Source organism: Pseudophryne corroboree, chromosome 1 (assembly GCF_028390025.1).
Source record: "Pseudophryne corroboree isolate aPseCor3 chromosome 1, aPseCor3.hap2, whole genome shotgun sequence".
Classification (NCBI taxonomy): Eukaryota; Metazoa; Chordata; class Amphibia; order Anura; family Myobatrachidae; genus Pseudophryne; species Pseudophryne corroboree.
In genome coordinates, this window is record NC_086444.1 from 972173963 (window position 1) to 972194952 (window position 20990).

The following is a 20990-nucleotide window of genomic DNA, read 5'->3' on the forward strand; positions in this document are numbered from 1 at the left end:
GACAGCTCTTGTGGTAAGAGCTGTCCTTTGCAATGTGTGGACTTCTAGGTTTTGGCTCGGGGGTCCATCTGCACATGTGTCTAGTGATGCATGCACTGCAGGGGGGCGGGAGGGGGGTGTTGGGGGTTCTGGGAGGGATCCCTCCCAGAAGGGGCAGTGCGATAGAAGCCCACTGCTTGCAAGCCCCGGAATCTATCGCATTCCGGGACTTGGTGCATTCAGTATGTGGTACCCAGCAAAACCTACGTAAACTGCATTTTTGGTGGTTTGGCCGCATTTTCCTGCTTGCTACATCTCACCCAGAGACCTTCATCAATCCCTGCACCAAGCAGCTAAAAGAATCCCAGTTGGACCATTAGTAGCACTGCAGAACCCACTGGCACAGGCACAGGAGACACTTTCATATTTAACATATCACAGACATTTTGACTCAAAAATTGGTGGGCCCATTTCCAGTTGGCTGGCCTCCTCCACCCCACATCAAGTTCACAATATGCAACAAGTCACACCTGGACAAAGACTTTAAGTCGAAACACAACGGTGGTGAAGCTGTGGACTTGATTGGTATCCCTGCCTCTGGACCTGGAGACTACCTGGCCCTTGGAACCTGGCCCTTGGTAGTGCCGATCCAGACTGCACTCCAATTCAGGTCATGTAATCCTTTTTTTTCCAACTTCCCAGAATCCAGTCGCAGTTGATCCTGTTTATTACATTTTTTATTAATTATTATGAAGAGGGGTTTTTTTTATCTTGGGTGGTTCAAGTTGTGTTAATGATATAACAAAAGTGTTTATTTGATACCTGAACACATCCTGATTGGACTTCCCTTTATTTGGAAAAATCTCCTTCTAGCATTTGGAGGAGGAATAGAGGGACTCCATCAGAAGGAGGTCACAAAAGATACCTTTATAGGAGTCATTTTCTATACGGAACTGTAAATGGTGTATACCCACCCAATTTAATTCTTTGCCACTTTTGGGTGTCGATATATAAGTGGGTCTCCTAGTGCTGAAAGATACCTTATAGGTGGAACAATGGTAAGCTGCTTTCCTACTCTAAATTGCTGGAGGACACCTGTTGAGCTGAGAGTGAATCATTAATCACTTATGGGGTGTATTGCATTCCCCCTCTAAGACATATTACACTATATGCCTTTTATATCAGTGGCCAGTGGCGTAAATCTCGTAGTTCAAGTGACTTTCTCACATATAAGACCGTGTACCAATCCTATCGTAGTGCTCTGGACACTCGTCAAACAAAGCCTCTTACCCCAAGCGACTTTATAATATATTTAAGTCACTTCTTGTCCCTCCCTCACCCAACCCGCCAGCCACTATCAGTGCTCAAGATCTTGCGTCCTATTTCAAGGACAAGATTGATAAGATCTGAAATGAAATGGTATGCTCTTCCACAGCCAGCACCCTGCTCAATTCCCTTCCCGAACCCTCTGACACCTTCTCTTCATTTGATCCCACAAATGCAGATGAAGTATCTGCACTCTTCTCATCTGCTTACTCTACTACCTCTCCTCTTGATTCTATACCCTCACAAATTAGTAAAACTCTGCTGTTCTCATCCCAACCTTAACTAAAATCTGTAATCTCTTTCTGTCTACTGGTATCTTTCCTTCTCTGTACAAGCATGCAGTGATTACTCCCATTCTGAAAAACAAAATTCTGGCCCAAACATTTTCTCAAACTACCATCCCATCTCTCAGCTCCCATGCCCCTCCAAGCTACTTCAGAAACTTGCCTACACTGGCCTCACACACTTTCTTAACTCACACAGCTTATTGGACCCACTTCAGTCAGCATTTCAGAGACAGCACTGACTAAAGGTAGTGAATGATCTGGTCACTGCTAAATCTAAAGGCCATTACTCAATACTTATTCTCCTTGATCTCTCTGCTGCCTTTGACACTGTTGACCACTCCTCATACAAACACTACCATCCCTAGGTGTTCAGGACACAGCCCTTTCTTGGTTCTCATCCTACTTACCTAATCACTCCTGCAGTGTTAATTTCTCTGATTCCACCTCCTCTTCGCTACCTCTCTCAGTTGGAGTACTGCAAGGCTCAATCTTAGGTCCTCTGCTTTTCTCTATCTATACCACATCTCTTGGCAAACTAATCAGCTCTTTCGGATTTCAGTATCATCTGTATGCAGATGATACTCAAATCTAAATATCCTCCCCAGATTTGTCACTATCTGTATTGGGCCGTGTTACTGAAAGCCTTTCTGCAATTTCATCTTGGATGACATCTCGCCACCTCAAACTTAATATTTCCAAAACAGAATTAATTATATTTCTACCGGCCAATAGTAGTTCCCAAAATTATATCGCTATCACTGTTGATAACTCTGCAATCATCCCTACCCCACAAGCTCGCTGCCTAGGTGTCATTCTTGACTCTGAACTGTCCTTTGTTCCCCACATTCAATCTGTCTCAAAATCATGTTACATACATCTTAGAAACATATCCAAAATACGACCATATCTTACACAAGACACAGCAAAAACTTTGATCCATGCTCTCATTATCTCCCGCATTGATTATTGTAATAGTCTCCTGATTAGTCTTCCCAAAAATAGGCTCTCACCACTACAATCAATTTTGAATGCAGCTGCGAGGCTAATCTTCCTCGCTAGATGTTCATCATCTGCAGATCCGCTCTGTCAGTCCCTCCACTGGTTACCGGTATTCTACCGTATTAAATATAAAACACTTTTACTTACATACAAGTCTATTAACCAAACTGCACCAACATACATTTCTTCACTCATCTCAAGATATCTTCCTACCCGACCTCTTCGCTCTGCACAAGATCTGCATCTCTCATCCACACGTATTACTTGTTCATACTCAAAATTACAGGACTTATCCAGGCTTCACCCACTCTGTGGAATGCCCTCCCATGCCCAATAAGACTCACCTATAGTCTCCAAACCTTTAAACGTTCCCTGAAAACTCACCTCTTCAGACAAGCCTATCAAATTCCAGACCCACCCTCATAAACCTTCAATGCTTCCCTATCTAATTACATCATCTCTGTACAGTCCACATAACCTCACATATTTTGTCTTTCTTTACTCTCTGAGTACGGTATGTCATTCTTTCATTCTGTTCCAGTGTAATGTGAATTAGACCAGTGTACACAGTTTGCGTGTACCATTTACCTTCCAATGACGTATTACACCATATACTTTTCTTTTTTCATTCTTCTTTATATGGAATATTTCTGTTGAGCAAATATACATTTTTGAAGAACATCCCCAAGGTACCAAGAACAGACCAGTCCGGATACCTCATAAGGACTATATTGAGTATTTTATATATACTGTATATGTATATCCACAATCTCTATGGGGGTCATTCCGAGTTGTTCGCTCGTTATTTTTTTTCTCGCAACGGAGCGATTAGTCGCTAATGCGCATGCGCAATGTCCGCACTGCGACTGCGCCAAGTAAATTTGCTATGCAGTTAGGTATTTTACTCACGGTTTTTTCTTCGTTCTGGTGATCGTAATGTGATTGACAGGAAGTGGGTGTTTCTGGGCGGAAACTGGCCGTTTTATGGGTGTGTGCGAAAAAACGCTACCGTTTCTGGGGAAAACGCGGGAGTGGCTGAAGAAACGGGGGAGTGTCTGGGTGAACGCTGGGTGTGTTTGTGACGTCAAACCAGGAACGACAAGCACTGAACTGATCGCAGATGCCGAGTAAGTCTGGAGCTACTCAGAAACTGCTAAGAGGTGTGTGGTCGCAATTTTGAGAATCTTTCGTTCGCAATTTTAAGAAGCTAAGATTCACTCCCAGTAGGCGGCGGCTTAGCGTGTGCAATGCTGCTAAAAGCAGCTTGCGAGCGAACAACTCGGAATGAGGGCCTATGGGGGTCATTCCGAGTTGTTCGCTCGCAAGCTGCTTTTAGCAGCTTTGCACATGCTAAGCCGCCGCCTACTGGGAGTGAATCTTAGCATAGTAAAATTGCGAACGAAAGATTCTCAAAATTGCGATTACACACCTCTTAGCAGTTTCTGAGTAGCTTCAAACTTACTCGGCATCTGCGATCAGTTCAGTGCTTGTCGTTCCTGGTTTGACGTCACAAACACACCCAGCGTTCGCCCAGACACTCCTCTGTTTCTTCAGCCACTCCCGCGTTTTTCCAAGAAACGGCAGCGTTTTTTCGCACACACCCATAAAACGGCCAGTTTCAACCCAGAAACACCCACTTCCTGTCAATCACATTACGATCACCAGAACGAAGAAAAAACCGTGAGTAAAATTCCTAACTGCATAGCAAATTTACTTGGCGCAGTCGCACTGCGGACATTGCGCATGCGCATTTGCGACTAATCGCTCCGTTGCGAAAAAAAAATAACGAGCGAACAACTCGGAATGACCCCCTATGTACTGAGCGCTGGTGACTTTTGGAGTGTATATATTTTTTGTTGTATTTTGTTGTTGCATTTGACTCTTGTGCTTGTTTGTTTGTTTGTTTGTTTGTTTGTTTGTTTGATTGACAGACCATTCGCTCCAATACACTCGCTGCTCCTAGTGTGTGCAGGTCACTCCTAAAACTTGCATTTCCAAGGTCACAATATGCCACACGGCAGTGGGTGACAGGAGGAGGCAGTGGGTGACAGGGAAAGGTAGAGGTGGCAGGGAGAAGCTGTTGGTGACAGGGAGAGGATAACAGGAAAAGAGTAACAGGGAGAGACAGAGAGTGATGGATATTGGGTGAAAAGTGAGACAGTGGGTGATGGGGAGAGGGTGATTGGGGAGAATAAAAGTGATATGCAGTGGGTTATGAGGAGAGGAAGAGGGTGATAGGGAGAGGCAGTAGGTAAAGGGTAGAGGTATAGGGTATGTGAGTTCTATGCAAACTATAAATATATGCCCTACCTCTGACACTACAAAGCAACAATGCACACGCCACAAAAAAGTGGTGTGGTCTGGCCACACAATAGTACCCCTAATTCAAATTATACCCCCAAAAGTGCCCCTTACACACATAATGCCCACCACAGTAGTGGCGCCCCTTATACACATAATGCCCACCACAGTAGTGGTGCTGCTTACACACATAATGACCACCACAGTAGTGGTGCCCCTTACACACATAATGCCCACAACAGTAGTAGCGCCTTTTACACATAATGCCCACCACAGTAGTGCCATTTACACATATAATATCCATCACAGTAGTAGCACCCCTTACACATATAATACCCACCACAGTAGTAGCGCCACTTACACACATAATGCCCACCACAGTAGTAGCAAAAAATATGGCTACTGGTGTGCTCTAGCACGGGCCCCCTCGCATGCTCGGGCCCAGGTAATCTGTACCCGACCCCCATTCTGTCTCAGCGTTTCTCTATACACACCTATAATGTTTTGGGCATATAGGATGCTGTGAAACTAGGAACTGCTCTGGCAGGGTCGAGGTATGAAGTTTAAAAGAACCCTAGTCTTCACAACGGTAGAATGGGCTTCGCTGACGGGAGTTTGCAGGTATCAGCCCTCTAGCTGCCTTCTGGAGCTGATGCTTTGGGAGTGTAACTGAAGTGAGGTACGAAATTAACATGTAATGACTAGTCAGGTGGTCCAAGGTCAGATTCACAGGCAGGTAACAGGACATTAAGACAAGCTGGGTCAATGGGCACAGGCAGGTAACAGAATCATAGTCAGGACAAGCAGGAGTTTGTACACAGGATTTAGATGGCAATATAACCTGACACTTGAATATTGCCCAGAACCTACCTTAAATGTGGAGGGAATTTATTTTGGCGTCAACGTGCCTTTAAGTTTAGGAGATCCCAGCAATGTGGGCCCATACCATCAAATTCCCATGGTGGGCCCTTCATGCCCCAGTCTGACATTAACATAATCTGTGTTTCATGTTAATTTGCTCCTCATATTGTAAAACACTATACAAGATGTTCCATTAATGTTATGTAATTTCTAGGACTAGAAAGGTCTAACGCCACCAACCATTGACAACACAGAATGGAAAAAATAATAGGGAGGGAGATCAGGACTTCCAGAAAAAGAGGGAGAGCTGCCAACTGACAGCTGTCTATAGAAAATTGTGAAAGTGAATAAGCTGCTCTATATAAGAAACTGTTAATAAATAAATTAAATAAATAAATAAATAATAAAAAAGGCTTAAACACACACCTCTAATTTCTACTGGCTAACATCCTCAGGGTTTAATTATGCTGGCTTGAGCTTCAAACTAATAAATCAAAAGTTTAAATTAAAAATAATAGGCTGTCAAAAACTAGAAAGTGAACTAGGACAGGGCTACATTCCAGTGTATTAAATTGTACAGATTCACTTGTACCTGTTGACAGTTACTTTTAGGAAGGTGTAGCTGTCAGTTTTTTGTCAAGAAACATACATATCTTAGGTCAGTCTCAGTTGTAATCGGCACTCAAAATTCAGACAAAAGCACTTATTTCAGTGTGTTATGCTGTATGTGTGTACAGTATGTGTGATGTCTAACATTAACATTTCTAGTCAATAAGCTGTGTAAAGTTAGCTGTAATAATTTTCAATGGCATTTTATGTGGCTTTTTTCTTGCAGCCCCTGAACAGGTGAAAACTTTGGAAAAATAAATATTTAGGGGTCTATTCAATTTGAGGGCATTTTCGAAAGGTTTTGCGCCCGTTTTCAACAATGCTCCCCGCCTTCAGTGCTACTATACCTAAACACAGTTATTTATTTGCTGGGACAGTATCTAATGACTTCACACATAGGGGAGAGAAGAATCCACAATTAAATCCAGGTGATAGCGACTGCAACAGACCATTGTTATGTGTATAACAACTAGTCATTCCAGTCATGGCCCAGTAATGTCCATCACTTTTCTCCATCATTGCTGATAGCATCTGGCCCAATCTGTAACAGGATCTTTGTGCGTATACTGTATTTGAGAAATCTTGGAACATGCACAGTTGCAAAAAAAAGGGTTAACTACGTGAACTTCACCATTGCATGCAAGTGTGCGGGTCGTAATCAGGCTTACAGTACTCCTTCACTTTCTTTCTCTTAGCAGCTGATTTTTCACAGGTACTGCTAAAAGAGTATACCTAATGTTCTGTTCTATGTCATTTATTTCAAATTATTGTTTAAATCTCAATATCTTCCCTTTTTCCTCTTCTTACCATACCATGATGATGGAGTTTCCATCTTAGAAGCACCTTCCCACCCAGCTTGCATGCAAAAAAGGGCCTTCCCAGGCTAATTGCTCCCAGGAGTCCGAGAAGTCTTACCCTTAGTAAAGTTGGCAACTATGCAGTATGGGACCTGATGGGAGTAAGACCAAACAGTGCAGTAGACAATTACTGTATTTAAAAAATGTGCAACAAAATATATTTAATTACTAGGAATTGCTGGACTATAATATAATTGAATTACAAGAATATATATTTTTTTAAAAGTCCAAGGATACCGTGTGGTATGTTTTTACTAAAAGTACAAAAGGATTCTTGTGTTCCTTACAGTAAGTGATCCCTTTTGCCAATACGAGTACTATCTTCTGAGACCATCACTCTTGTTAGATACAAAGGATGTTTTACAGCTATTAGATCAATTTGGGTAGGAAGATCATTTTCATTTTTCAGCCAGTACTGATGTGATTTCATTATAGAGTGAGTTTCCACATGACAAAGGATTGGAAGCAATAAATTGGTCCTGGAATAACAATGAAATAGTTGAGGCAATGAAGGACTGTGATATCAAGCCATTTGAATTTATCATGAGGAATAATGTATTTAAATGTGATAATAAGTGGTGCAAACAAATAGTATAGCTATGAGCACAGCTGCAATGGAAATGTATGCAACTTTATGTTGGTCTTTTGAGTGTAAAAATAATTTAAATAAACAACTCCTTGGTTTATGCATTTAAAGGTTAAGTGATGCTTTAGAAGCTTTGTGCTTTTTTCCTAAATGATACTGTCTCCAAGCACAAATAATAGTGACATGTTTATGTCTTTGTTGCAGATTTTGGATATTGAAGATTTTATTTTCTGGATATACTGTAATAAAAGTACTGTAAATTTGTGGTGAGATCAGGAGTGTTGAACGTTGTATCAATCAACAAAAATAGGATTTTAATACCTACCGGTAAATCCTTTTCTCGTAGTCCGTATGGGCTATTGGGGACAGATTAGTACGATGGGTATAGACGGGTCCAAAGGAGCCAGTGCATTTTACATTTCTTCAACTGGGTGTGCTGGCTCCTCCCCTCTATGCCCCCTCCCACAGGCAGTATAGGTAAACAGTGCCCAATAGAGAAATGACATACTTGAGAGAAGGAACATAACAACAAGAAGTGTGGTGAGATTTACACACCAGCACACCATAACATAGCCGGGCCAGCAACGGCTGGCAACAGAAACAGCAACAGCTGAACAGGTAACACATAACAGAGAAGCTGCAGAAAGTCACCGCACAGAGGAGGGCCCCCAATATCCCTTATGGACTACGAGAAAAGGATTTATCGGTAGGTATTAAAATCCTATTTTCTCGAGCATCCATAAGGGATATTGGGGACAGATTAGTACGATGGGGATGTCCCAAAGCTTCCAGAACGTGCGGAGACATCTGGGTATCCTCTTTGGTCAGGGTATCAAACTTGTAGAACTTCGCAAAGGTGTTCTTTCCCGACCAAGTAGCAGCTCGGCATAGTTGCAAAGCCGAGACTCCCCGGGAAGCCGCCCAGGCGGAGCCCACCGATCTAGTAGAGTGGGCCTTTAGAGACTTAGGAACCAGCAAGGCTGCAGACACATAGGCCTGTTGGATAGTAAGCCAAATCCAACGAGCAATGGACTGCTTGGAAGCAGGGCAACCCTTTTTCTGCGCATCATACAGCGCGGACAAGGAATCTGAGATATCTGGCTGGGAAGAAAAATTAACAGGCATGGATTGGGACCACTACTTTGAAGTCAGATATCTTTGGTTCCCCAGGGCCGTTTTACAAAAATCTGGTACCCCTGGAAAGAGGGGACCCTCAGCTATCAGCCTAGGGACCTTTTACTCCTGGGGCCCTTAGGCAAGAGCCCATTGAGCCCATATGAAAAGACGGCCCTGCCCCCCAGGAGGGACCTGTGCACCTCACCCGTGCCTCTGCCACACAATGAACGGGGGGACCCCCCTAGCGGGTCCCCCGGTTTGTACTCACCATGACGATCACCATCTGGCTTTGTTAGGGGTGTGCAGCATGCTGCGGCTGCGACAGCTAAGGCGCAGTGCCCCGCTGAACAAAGAGCCCCTCAGGAAGGTGGTCCTGCAGCGGGGAAGCGGCTCTGCACCTCACGAGGCTGTTGACTGCCCCACCCCCCCAAAACTCCCATGGCGCAGGTATGCTGTTGCCCAAACAGCATACCGAAAGAGTTAAAAGTTTAAAAGAAATTGAAGAAAAAACTCTGGAGCTTGCAGGGTGAGCATCCTCTCCTGATGACACTTTTTTCTAAACTGCCTGTGGGAGGGGGCATAGAGGGGAAGAGCCAGCACACCCAGTTGAAGAAATTTAAAGTGCACTGGCTCTTTTGGACTCGTCTATACCCATTGTACTAATCTGCACCAATATCCCTTATGGATGCTAGAGAAATGTTTTAATTCTGTTAAAAATCAGAACTGATGACGTAGTAGAATCTTCTAAGAATACGCAAGATCTTTTTTCTATTTATTTAGTAAGCAGTGTATTCTTAATGTACTGTACTGTACTGTATTTGAACAGCTACCTAAGACATAGTGGTGTCCACGTGCCCATAGCTGCGCGCTCTCCAAGTCTTTCTCCTTATCATCCCAAAAGTGCGCATAAGCCAGCATGCAGATCCTGCGGCAGTGGCAAATGCAGGATTTCTAGAGGGGGAGTTTCCAAATGCAATCCATAATCTCCACTCTGTGAAACATTAGCGCTAGTGCAGGTGTCTAGAGGGAGCGGTACAAGAACCTAGTAACAACCTGTCCCTTACTCTGCATGTTGTGGCAGTGGCTCTCACATTGCTATTGTTGTCATGATTTGAGCCACTTGCCAAGTGGACGTGGGTTTCTGGGCAACCGGAAACCCCCCTGTGTTTGCCTATGCGCGGAGTACATTTGAAGTATGCTGCACATACCATGATTACCATATTTCATTGGCCCATTATCAATAACCCTGAAACAATCTAAATTATAAAAATAAGAGTCTGAAATCAATCAACAAGATGTTGTGATTCTGTAAAAAATCATAACTGTTGACGAAGTAGAATCTTCTAAGAACACACCAGATCTTATTTATGATTTTCAAGAGTTTGTTTACTAATATAGCACTAAAAATGAACCCTAAAATCTGGAAATAAAGGATTTATTTTTCATTTTGTTTTTATATTAACTATAATTTACTGTACAATCATTTTATAAAAAACAGAGAAAACAACAAACTGGATTTGTAATATGGATAAGCCATCGTAACAAGTAATTTTGAATTTTAGTAGGAAGGAGACAATTGTAGACATTATTGGATTAGAAGTCTCTGCTTTGTAAAATTTGGCAAAAAAAAAAAAGCAACAGTACAGTATATGGCAATTAACAACAAGCAGTCCACCGCCAAATTAATTATGCAGCGTAAGTAAAAGATTTAGGAAAGAATATAAATAGATTGTTAGAGTATTTCTATAAAGTCTTAGAAGTCTGAAGGTGGGTACACACTAGGCGATGTGCTCTATGAGCGACATCGCCTAATGTGTCCCCTTCCCTGCCGGGTCGGCCGTCGGTAGTGCGTACACACTGAGCGATATGCAAACAATATTGCTCAGTGACATCACACCGCGGCCGGGCCATGCATGCAGATTTTGGATAACAGTCCAAATTGAGCTGCATATACAGCTGACAGCGAGGGTTGTTAACGAGGATTGTTAACAATGTAAATTCCATATTTTGGGGGATATTCAATTGTTTGCAAAGTCAGTTGGGTGTCTGTTTTTTCCAATCTAATAGACAGGAAAAAACAGACACCCAAACGACTTTTCAAACATTTAAATTCCCCCCTTTGTCTTCTCTTGACCATAATCCCTATATAATTTCCCTGAGCTCTCCTATGAGTCTTGTTGAATGTAATAATCCTTTAACACTGACTACAAAGGGCACCTAAATACACAGGAAGCACAGATATAATGGCAATTACATTGAATTATGTTTAGGATTAATATTTATAAAAATTAACTCTGAAAACACTAGTGCAGTTTGTGTTATGCACACGCAGCAGGTAATTTCCGGGGCTCACACAATGTACATTGGTGCAGTACTAGGTGGTCTAGCAGGACACATCTAAGGAGTATGCTTATCTCCCATTTCTAGAGATCCTTCCATACCATAAAAATGCAAGAATAAAAAATGTCACCTTAACGTCTAACCTTCAGCCAATTTAGTACAACCCCTTCCATTCAATAAACTTTTCAGGTTTTCTCTTAAAATACTACCACAATCATTCCCAAACTATTTTGATTCATGGCGCATGCGGCCCACAATGCATACTTTTTCGGCCCAAGTTTACTTTTCTTAAAAACAATGGAATGTGGCCCGCCATCACCGGATGAGTTACTGTAGGCCTGTCTGCCGTCATCAGTGCTTAGCTCTGATTTGGCAGCATTTACCATCTTGCACAAGAATATAGTGATACAGACAGTGGCGGATCCAGGGGAGGGGCACTCCCCCCCCCCCTGTCATTTGTGGCAGTTTTTTTTTTTTAGACCGGCAACGGCACTGCTGCAATCTCCCCTTGATAGAGCCAGCGGGCAGTAGTCCCAGCGCAGGAGGCCCGGCGGTCAGAGCTCACACTGTCAGCCGCCAGCGCTGCGCTGCACCTCCTCCTGCCTCGTAACCAATGGCAACCCGGCGCCAACACATCACGCTGCGCGCTGCCGCTCTCTCGTCCCCGCGCCGCGTGCTGCCGCTCTCTCCTACTGTACCCAGCCTTTACTCACTGTGCGCTGAGCGCTCTCTCCTCCTGAAGCTGCTGTTTATGGGCACCATTAGGAGTCACAAACGCTCCTTCCTGTCCTAGGATGCCAGCCAGTGGGGCAAAGACTTAAGGTATTTGCTCAAAGTAAATGTGATAGGATGGGGGAGGGGGGGGGGGGGGAGGGCATGCAAGGTTGTCAGGGAATCCTTTGTTGTGTCTTTCCTGAAACAAAGTTACAGTATGTCCCTGTATCTCCCCCTCAGCACCCTCCTCCTCCTGTATCTCCCCCTCAGCACCCTCCTCCTCCTGTATCTCCCCCTCAGCACCCTCCTCCTCCCTGTATCTCCCCCTCAGCACCCTCCCCCTCCCTGTATCTCCCCCTCAGCACCCTCCCCCTCCCTGTATCTCCCCCTCAGCATCTCCCCTTCAGCACCCTCACCCTCCCTGTATCCCCCCTCACCCTCAGCACCCTCACCCTCCCTGTATCTCCCCCTCAGCAACCTCACCCTCCCTGTATCCCCCTCAGCAACCTCACCCTCCCTGTATCCCCCCTCAGCACCCTCACCCTCCCTGTAACGCCCCCTCAGCACCCTCACCCTTCCTGTATCTCCCCCTCAGCACTCTCACCCTTACTGTATCTCCCCCTCAGCACCCTACTCCTCCCTGTATCTCCCCCTCAGCACCCTCACCCTTCCTGTATCTCCCCCTCAGCACCCTCACCCTTCCTGTATCTCCCCCTCAGCACCCTCCTCCTCCCTGTATCTCCCCCTCAGCACCCTCACCCTCCCTGTATCTCCCCCTCAGCACCCTCCCCCTCCCTGTATCTCCCCCTCAGCATCTCCCCCTCAGCACCCTCACCCTCCCTGTACCCCCCCTCGGCACCCTCACCCTCCCTGTATCTCCCCCTCAGCAAACTCACCCTCACTGTATCCCCCTCAGCACCCTCACCCTCCCTGTATCCCCCCTCAGCACCCTCACCCTCCCTGTAACTCCCCCTCAGCACCCTCACCCTTCCTGTATCTCCCCCTCAGCACCCTCACCCTTACTGTATCTCCCCCTCAGCACCCTCCTCCTCCCTGTATCTCCCCCTCAGCACCCTCACCCTTCCTGTATCTACCCCTCAGCACCCTCCTCCTCCCTGTATCTCCCCCTCAGCACCCTCACCCTCCCTGTATCTCCCCCTCAGCACCCTCACCCTTCCTGTATCTCCCCCTCAGCACCCTCCTCCTCCCTGTATCTCCCCCTCAGCACCCCCACCCTCCCTGTATCTCCCCCTCCCTGTATCTCCCCCTCAGCATCTACCCCTCAGCACCCTCACCCTCCTTGTATCCCCCCTCAGCACCCTCACCCTCCCTGTATCTCCCCCTCAGCAACCTCACCCTCCCTGTATCCCCCTCAGCAACCTCACCCTCCCTGTATCCCCCCTCAGCACCCTCACCCTTCCTGTATCTCCCCCTCAGCACCCTCACCCTTCCTGTTTCTCCCCCTCAGCACCTTCACCCTCCCTGTAACTCCCCCTCACCACCCTCACCCTCCCTGTAACTCCCCCTCAGCACCCTCACCCTTCCTGTATCTCCCCCTCAGCACCCTCACACTTACTGTATCTCCCCCTCAACACCCTCCTCCTCCCTGTATCTCCCCCTCAGCACCCTCACCCTCCCTGTATCTCCCCCTCAGCACCCTCCCCCTCCCTGTATCTCCCCCTCAGCACCCTCACCCTCCCTGTATCCCCCCTCAGCACCGTCACCCTCCCTGTATCTCCCCCTCAGCAACCTCACCCTCCCTGTATCCCCCTCAGCAACCTCACCCTCCCTGTATCCCCCTCAGCAACCTCACCCTCCCTGTATCCCCCCTCAGCACCCTCACCCTCCCTATAACTCCCCCTCAGCACCCTCACCCTCCCTGTAACTCCCCCTCAGCACCCTCACCCTTCCTGTATCTCCCCCTCAGCAACCTCACCCTCCCTGTATCCCCCCTCAGCACCCTCACCCTTCCTGTATCTCCCCCTCAGCACCCTCACCCTTCCTGTATCTTCCACTCAGCACCCACACCCTCCCTGTAACTCCCCCTCAGCACCCTCACCCTCCCTGTAACTCCCCCTCAGCACCCTCACCCTTCCTGTATCTCCCCCTCAGCACCCTCCCCCTCACCCTCCCTGTATCTCCCCCTCAGCACCCTCACCCTTCCTGTATCTCCCCCTCAGCAACCTCACCCTCCCTGTATCTCCCCCTCAGCACCCTCCCCCTCCCTGTATCTCCCCCTCAGCATCTCCCCCTCAGCACCCTCACCCTCCTTGTATCCCCCCTCAGCACCCTCACCCTCCCTGTATCTCCCCCTCAGCAACCTCACCCTCCCTGTATCCCCCTCAGCAACCTCACCCTCCCTGTATCCCCCCTCAGCACCCTCACCCTTCCTGTATCTCCCCCTCAGCACCCTCACCCTTCCTGTATCTCCCCCTCAGCACCCTCACGCTCCCTGTAACTCCCCCCTCAGCACCCTCACCCTCCCTGTAACTCCCCCTCAGCACCCTCACCCTTCCTGTATCTCCCCCTCAGCACCCTCACCCTTACTGTATCTCCCCCTCAACACCCTCCTCCTCCCTGTATCTCCCCCTCAGCACCCTCCCTGTATCTCCCCCTCAGCACCCTCCCCCTCCCTGTATCTCCCCCTCAGCACCCTCACCCTCCCTGTATCTCCCCCTCAGCAACCTCACCCTCCCTTATCCCCCTCAGCAACCTCCCCCTCCCTGTATCCCCCCTCAGCACCCTCACCCTTCCTGTATCTCCCCCTCAGCACCCTCACCCTCCCTGTATCTCCCCCTCAGCAACCTCACCCTCCCTTATCCCCCTCAGCAACCTCACCCTCCCTGTATCCCCCCTCAGCACCCTCACCCTTCCTGTATCTCCCCCTCAGCACCCTCACCCTTCCTGTATCTTCCCCCCAGCACCCTCACCCTCCCTGTAACTCCCCCTCAGCACCCTCACCCTCCCTGTAACTCCCCCTCAGCACCCTCACCCTTCCTGTATCTCCCCCTCAGCACCCTCCCCCTCCCTGTATCTCCCCCTCAGCATCTCCCCCTCAGCACCCTCACCCTCCCTGTATCCCCCCCCTCAGCACCCTCACCCTCCCTGTAACTCCCCCTCAGCACCCTCACCCTTCCTGTATCTCCCCCTCAGCACCCTCACCCTTACTGTATCTCCCCTCAGCACCCTCCTCCTCCCTGTGTCTCCCCCTTAGCACCCTCACCCTCCCTGTATCTCCCCTTCAACATCTCTTCTGCCAGTTAGTCACCCTCTCTCTGTCATCCACTGCCAGTCTCCCTGTCACCCACTGCCAATCACCCTCTCCCTGTCACCCACTGCCAGTTACCCTCCCCGTCACCCACTGCCAGTCACTCTCCCCATCACCCACTTCCTGTCACCAACTGCCAGTCACTCTATACCCAGTCACACACTACAAGTCACGTTCTCCCAGTCACCCTCTCTCCCACTGCCTGTCACCCTCCATCAACCGCTAGCTGTCACCAACTGATAGTCACTCTCCCTGTCACCTACTGTAAGTCACTCTCTCTCTCACTCTCTCCCTGTACTGTGAGGCCTCACCCCTTGTAGTGGTGACACACCCCTTTTCTGGGAGCGCATTCGCTGAAGGCGTCCGCAAATGTACTTGTCCCTTCCATGGTGCCCCCCCTGATATTTTCTTCTGGATCCGCCCCTGGATACAGATGGGGAAATGTCCACGGGGGAGCTGCTGCATATGCCCGACTGCCTTTGCAAAGCTCTACCCCCTGCCATATCCCTGAAGCCGTCATGCCCTGTAGATGTGTGTGCCCAACTGCCCTTTGTAACCAGCTGCCTTACTTGAAGGAGGATTATTCTGCAATAGGATAGAAAAATGTTTCTCAACGAAGAAGGTAAATTGGAGGGGGCTGGCACAGGAGTTGGAGGCTGAATAAACATAGGAGGCACAGCGGGCTTGTCGCTGAAGGGGACACAAGGAGCAAGAGGGGCTACCAGGGGGCATGTTGCTAAACTGGAGGGATAGAGGGGACTGGAAGTGACACATTTTACTAGCTCACACTGATACGTATTATAGTGGAGAGGGTACCGCACATTTATATACGAGTAGGAATAACACAGCCTCCAGCTAACACCACACGGATATGTGGTATTATAAATATATAGATGAGAGGGTACCGAACAGTGATATATGAGGGGGATAACACAGCTCCCAGCTCACACTGATAGGTGGTATTATTTATATACTGTATAAGGGGAGAGTGATATATGAGGGGGATTACAGAGCTACCAGCTCACACTGATATGTGGTAGTAGTAATACTGTATATAGAGAAGAGGGAACCGCACAGTGATATATGAGTGTGAATAACACAGCACCCAGCACACACTGATATGTGATAGTAGTAGTATATGGAGGAGAGGGGACCATACAGTGATATATGAGGGGGAATAACACAGCACCAAGCACACACTGATACTGTACAGCACCTTTCATTGGCCATAACTACGCCTTACATTTCTATAGATATTTTTCCATATGTTGGCACCTTAAATACACACAGAGACAGGGTCGGACTGGCCCACAGGGGAACAGGGGAAACCACCGGTGGACCCTACTGCCTGTGGACCCTCCTCCTCCTATAGGGATCAAGTTCCAGACTATCCTAGTGCACTGGATTTATGCATTATACATATGATGCATTATACTTCACAATAAATTGGTTTGTTATATACTTACCAAGGGGCACAAACAATGTAATGGTTATCCAAACCTCTGTGATGGCTGGCCACGCCCACACTGGAACCTGACTACACCTTTAAGCATGGGCCCCTACAGCAGCATTCCCCCGATGGGCCCTTCACGCCCCAGTCCGACACTGCACAGAGATCATACTTGCCTACTTTTGAAAACTCGTTTCAGAGAGATTATAGGAGAATACGCCATTGAGGGGCATGTCTAGCTCCGCCCAAAGGGTGTGTCTAGCTCCACCTATAAGCATATCTTTTGCCATCAGGGGTGTGTCCTGCAATGGCACATGAAATCTAAAGTAGTGTGTGCATGCTGCTAGAATATTGCAATAAAATGCAATTTATTGTAAATATAAAAGCACAATTAAACAGGTATGCCTACAGTGACGTTTTTTCTCTGAAAGCCATGAAGGACCTACCTTACGTGTAGAGTGAGCAGAGACATTAGCCGGAGTAGGGAGATCTGCATGAGAATAAGATTCTGATATTACCATTCGGAGCCATCTCACCAGCGTCTGTTTACTAGCAGGCCATCCTCTTCTATGTAATCCGTAGAGGATGAAGAGGGAATCTGTTTTTCTGGTGGCACTAGTACGATCCACGTAGATTCTTAAAGCTTGGACTACGTCCAGCGATGCTTCTCCCGCAGATAGTCCCGATACCTGAAAAGCTGGGACTACAATCTCTTCACTCAGGTGAAACTTTAACACCACCTTTGGAAGATAACCAGATCTCGTTCTAAAAACTGCTCTGTCTGGAAAAAAAACTTAGGAAAGGAGACTTACACAATAACGCTCCTAAATCTGACACTCTTCTGGCTGACGCCATTGCCAGTAGAAAAAGCACTTTAGCCGTTAACCATTTAAGATCTGCTCTCTTAAGCGGTTCAAACGGAGGACCCTGGAGGAATTTAAGAACTAAATTCAAATCCCAGGGAGCTGCAGGAGGAACAAATGGTGGTTGAATATGTACAACTCCCTGAAAGAAAGTACATACATCCTGTAATTCAGCAATCTTTCGCTGAAACCATACAGTCAATGCTGATACTTGAACTCTCAAGGAAGCTACCTTCAAACCTTTATCCAATCCTGCTTGAAGGAAATCCAAAATCCTGGATACTTTGAAAGATCTTGGATTCAAACTTTTTCCAGTACACCAATGAATATAGGCTTGCCATATTCTATGATACACATGAGCTGAAGAAGGCTTTCTTGCTCTCAGCATAGTTTGGATTACTTGTTTTGAAAATCCTCTAGCTTCTAAGATAGAGGTTTCAACAGCCACACCGTCAAAGACAGGCGATCCAGATGGCTGTGACAACAAGGACCCTGCATTAGCAGATCTGGACGTTGAGGGAGCAGTATCGGTGCTTCCACGGACATTCTTAGCAGATCTGTGTACCAATGCCTTCTTGGCCAAGCTGGAGCTATTAGAATTATCGCTCCCTTTGCTTGCTTTACTTTTCTCACTACTCTGGGTAACAGAGATATTGAAGGGAACAGATATGCCAGATGAAATTTCCATTCTACTGACAGTGCGTCTACAAGGTCCCTTGTTCTCGATCCGTACCTTGGAACTTTGTTGTTTAGACGAGACGCTATGAGGTCTATCTCTGGTAGACCCCATCTGTTCACTAGTGTCTGAAACACTTCTGGGTGTAATGCCCATTCGGTTTCCTGAATGATGTGTCGACTGAGAAAATCCGCTTCCCAGTTCAGAACACCTGGGACAAATACTGCCGACAATGCTGGGAGATGGAGCTCTGCCCATCTTAGAATGGGAGTTACTTCCTCCATCAATCTTTTGCTGTGAGTTCCTCCTTGATGATTGAGGTACGCTACTGCTGTTGCATTGACTGAGCGGATCTGGACCGGTCTTCCTTGCAGACTGTCCTTTGCCTGAACTAGAGCCATGTAAATGGCCCTTATTTCCAACAGATTTATTGGCAGGCGACTTTCCCTTGCGGTCCATTTTCCCTGGAACCACCGGCTTCCGAGTACCGCACCCCAGCCTTGCAGGCTGGCATCTGTTGTCAGGACTTGCCACTCTTTTATCCAAAAGGGTCTCCCCTTGTTTAAATGGTCTGTCTGTAGCCACCACGCTAGAGACCTTTTTATGTTTACTGGAAACTTTATCATCTGCTTTTTTATTGTCCGATGTTTTCTGTTCCATTTGGTCACAATAAGGTGCTGCTATGGTCTGGAGTGGAATTGCGCATATTCCACCATGTGGAAGGTTGATACCATCAGACCCAACAGTCGCATTGCTGCATGGACTGACATTGTCTGGGTGTGCAACGCTTCCTGGGCCATGACCTGCACCTTGACTATCTTTTTCTCTGGTAAGAGAACTTTCTGTAGGTCTGAATCCAATATGGCCCCCATATGAACCAACCGCTGTGACGGATTCAGAGATGACTTTTCCCGATTTATGAGCCACCCATGTCTCTGTAAACAAACTATTGTGTGCTGAACAGACAAAAGTTACCAAGGATGTCTGGGGCGCTAGGGTTACTAGTCGTGTTGACTGAATTGGGAACTTTACATATGCCCCTTAAAGAGAAAGAAAGATAGACACATAGCGTGATACTGTAATACTGGTATGAGATTGTGTGAACACGGTGTAGTTAGACTCGTACCCAAAGACGCATAAGATTGTGCTTTGAGTTTGAAGTAAGTCTCTGTTACATCAGGTCCCTCGTTTGTTGCTCGCACTTTACCAAATGGTCCAAAAACCGTCCCGATACACTCAGAGTTGATATATATATGGAAAGAGAAGCTTCACATAGTATGGTAACGTACAAAGAATATGTCCTTTATAAAATAAATATTATGAAGACTCTCACCCTCTCATAGAAATATATTAGGCACGAAGTGGGTCTTTTTGGATAAGGACCAGTAATCACTGTAAATACTTTCAATTTCCCATCTTCCTCAAGGTTAGGGTTCTCCCCTGATATACTTCCAAGAGGTATGTAGAGAAAAGAAAGTGCTCCAAATAGTGTAACACCATTTATTAAAACAATTTAAAACATAAACATGGGCCGGTAATGGACTCTCACCATACAAAAGATGTTTCAAGGCAAGTTAACAGAAGAAGACCAGGCGTCCCCAGAGATCGTCGTCAAACATGCAGGTAAGTCGTTCCAGTCACCACCCAGTACCTCCACCAACGCGTTTCGATAACTGGCTGTTATCTTTCTCAAGGTGTAAGAGGTAACTGCCAAGTAAGTGGTATTTATACCAAACAATCCTAATGAACCTAATAAAAACATGAAACCTAATGCCAGACATGGATCCACTAATTTTCTAAATCCCCTATTAATAACAATGGAAAAATACTGGACATCCATTCCCCCTTATCCATTTTGTGGTTTTCCATATGTTCTACACTTCTCTCACAGATGTTAAGGCGTGTTTATTTGATTACTTGGGCGGATCTGCGTCATGGAGCGGCGCTGCTCTCCTCTGTATGGTCATCATCGCGATCGTACTTGCCCCTAGCTACGCAAACATTTTTATGGGCGTGTGGGGGGACGAGTATATATGGCAAAACTGTCCTTTTGGGGCGAACCTGGTGTCCTGGCATAGATATATAGACGACGTCCTGTTCATTTGGAGTGGGGAATTGGAGACATTAGAACTGTTTTGCACTTATCTCAATTCTAATGAGTTGAATATTAAATTATCGTTTGACATCAGCAATAAGGAAGTACCGTACACTTCCTCGATCTATCCATATATGTGGAAGATATGGGTTTGAAGACAAAAACTTACGTCAAACCCACGGACTCCAGAGCCTATATCGATAAATCCAGTTGCCATCACGATAATTGGCTCAGTACCATTCCGACAAGCCAATTTAAACGGTTAAAAAGAATTGCACCGATCAGGACGTATATATCACACAAGCCACAGAGATGGAGGAATGTTTTGTGAAATGTGGCTATAATAAAAGTTCAGTAAGAGAATCACTAGAGAAAGTCACCAGTCTAGTAAGATCAGATCTGATAGATAAGAGAGAAAATAAGAAGGCTGAGGATAGTGATCGTTTTAAATGGGCCTTTACAACTGATTACTCGTCTCAACATAACAAAATAAGAGGGATATTAAAAAAACACTGGCCTATATTAAAAAGGGATCCAGTGATAGGAGCGGAATTACCAGAAAATCCAGTGTGCATCTATAGGAAGGCCCGTAATCTTAAGTCTAAATTGGTTCGAAGTTTACATGAGAATTTACCTAATGGTCCCAGAATTACATCTCAGGGG

General features: G+C 46.6%; 1 long non-coding RNA gene across 3 annotated transcripts in view; it reads left to right on the top strand.

Moving 5' to 3' along the window:
• The first annotated feature begins 11751 nt into the window (after positions 1-11751).
• LOC134979925 (uncharacterized) overlaps positions 11752-20990 on the top strand; it is a 130596-nt gene continuing 121357 nt past the window's right edge. For 2 of the 3 annotated variants that reach the window (XR_010190311.1, XR_010190316.1), the window contains exon 1: positions 11752-12083. This is a non-coding gene — a long non-coding RNA (uncharacterized LOC134979925). The remainder of the gene's footprint in view (positions 12084-20990) is intronic. The other variant, XR_010190312.1, reaches the window with a different exon arrangement.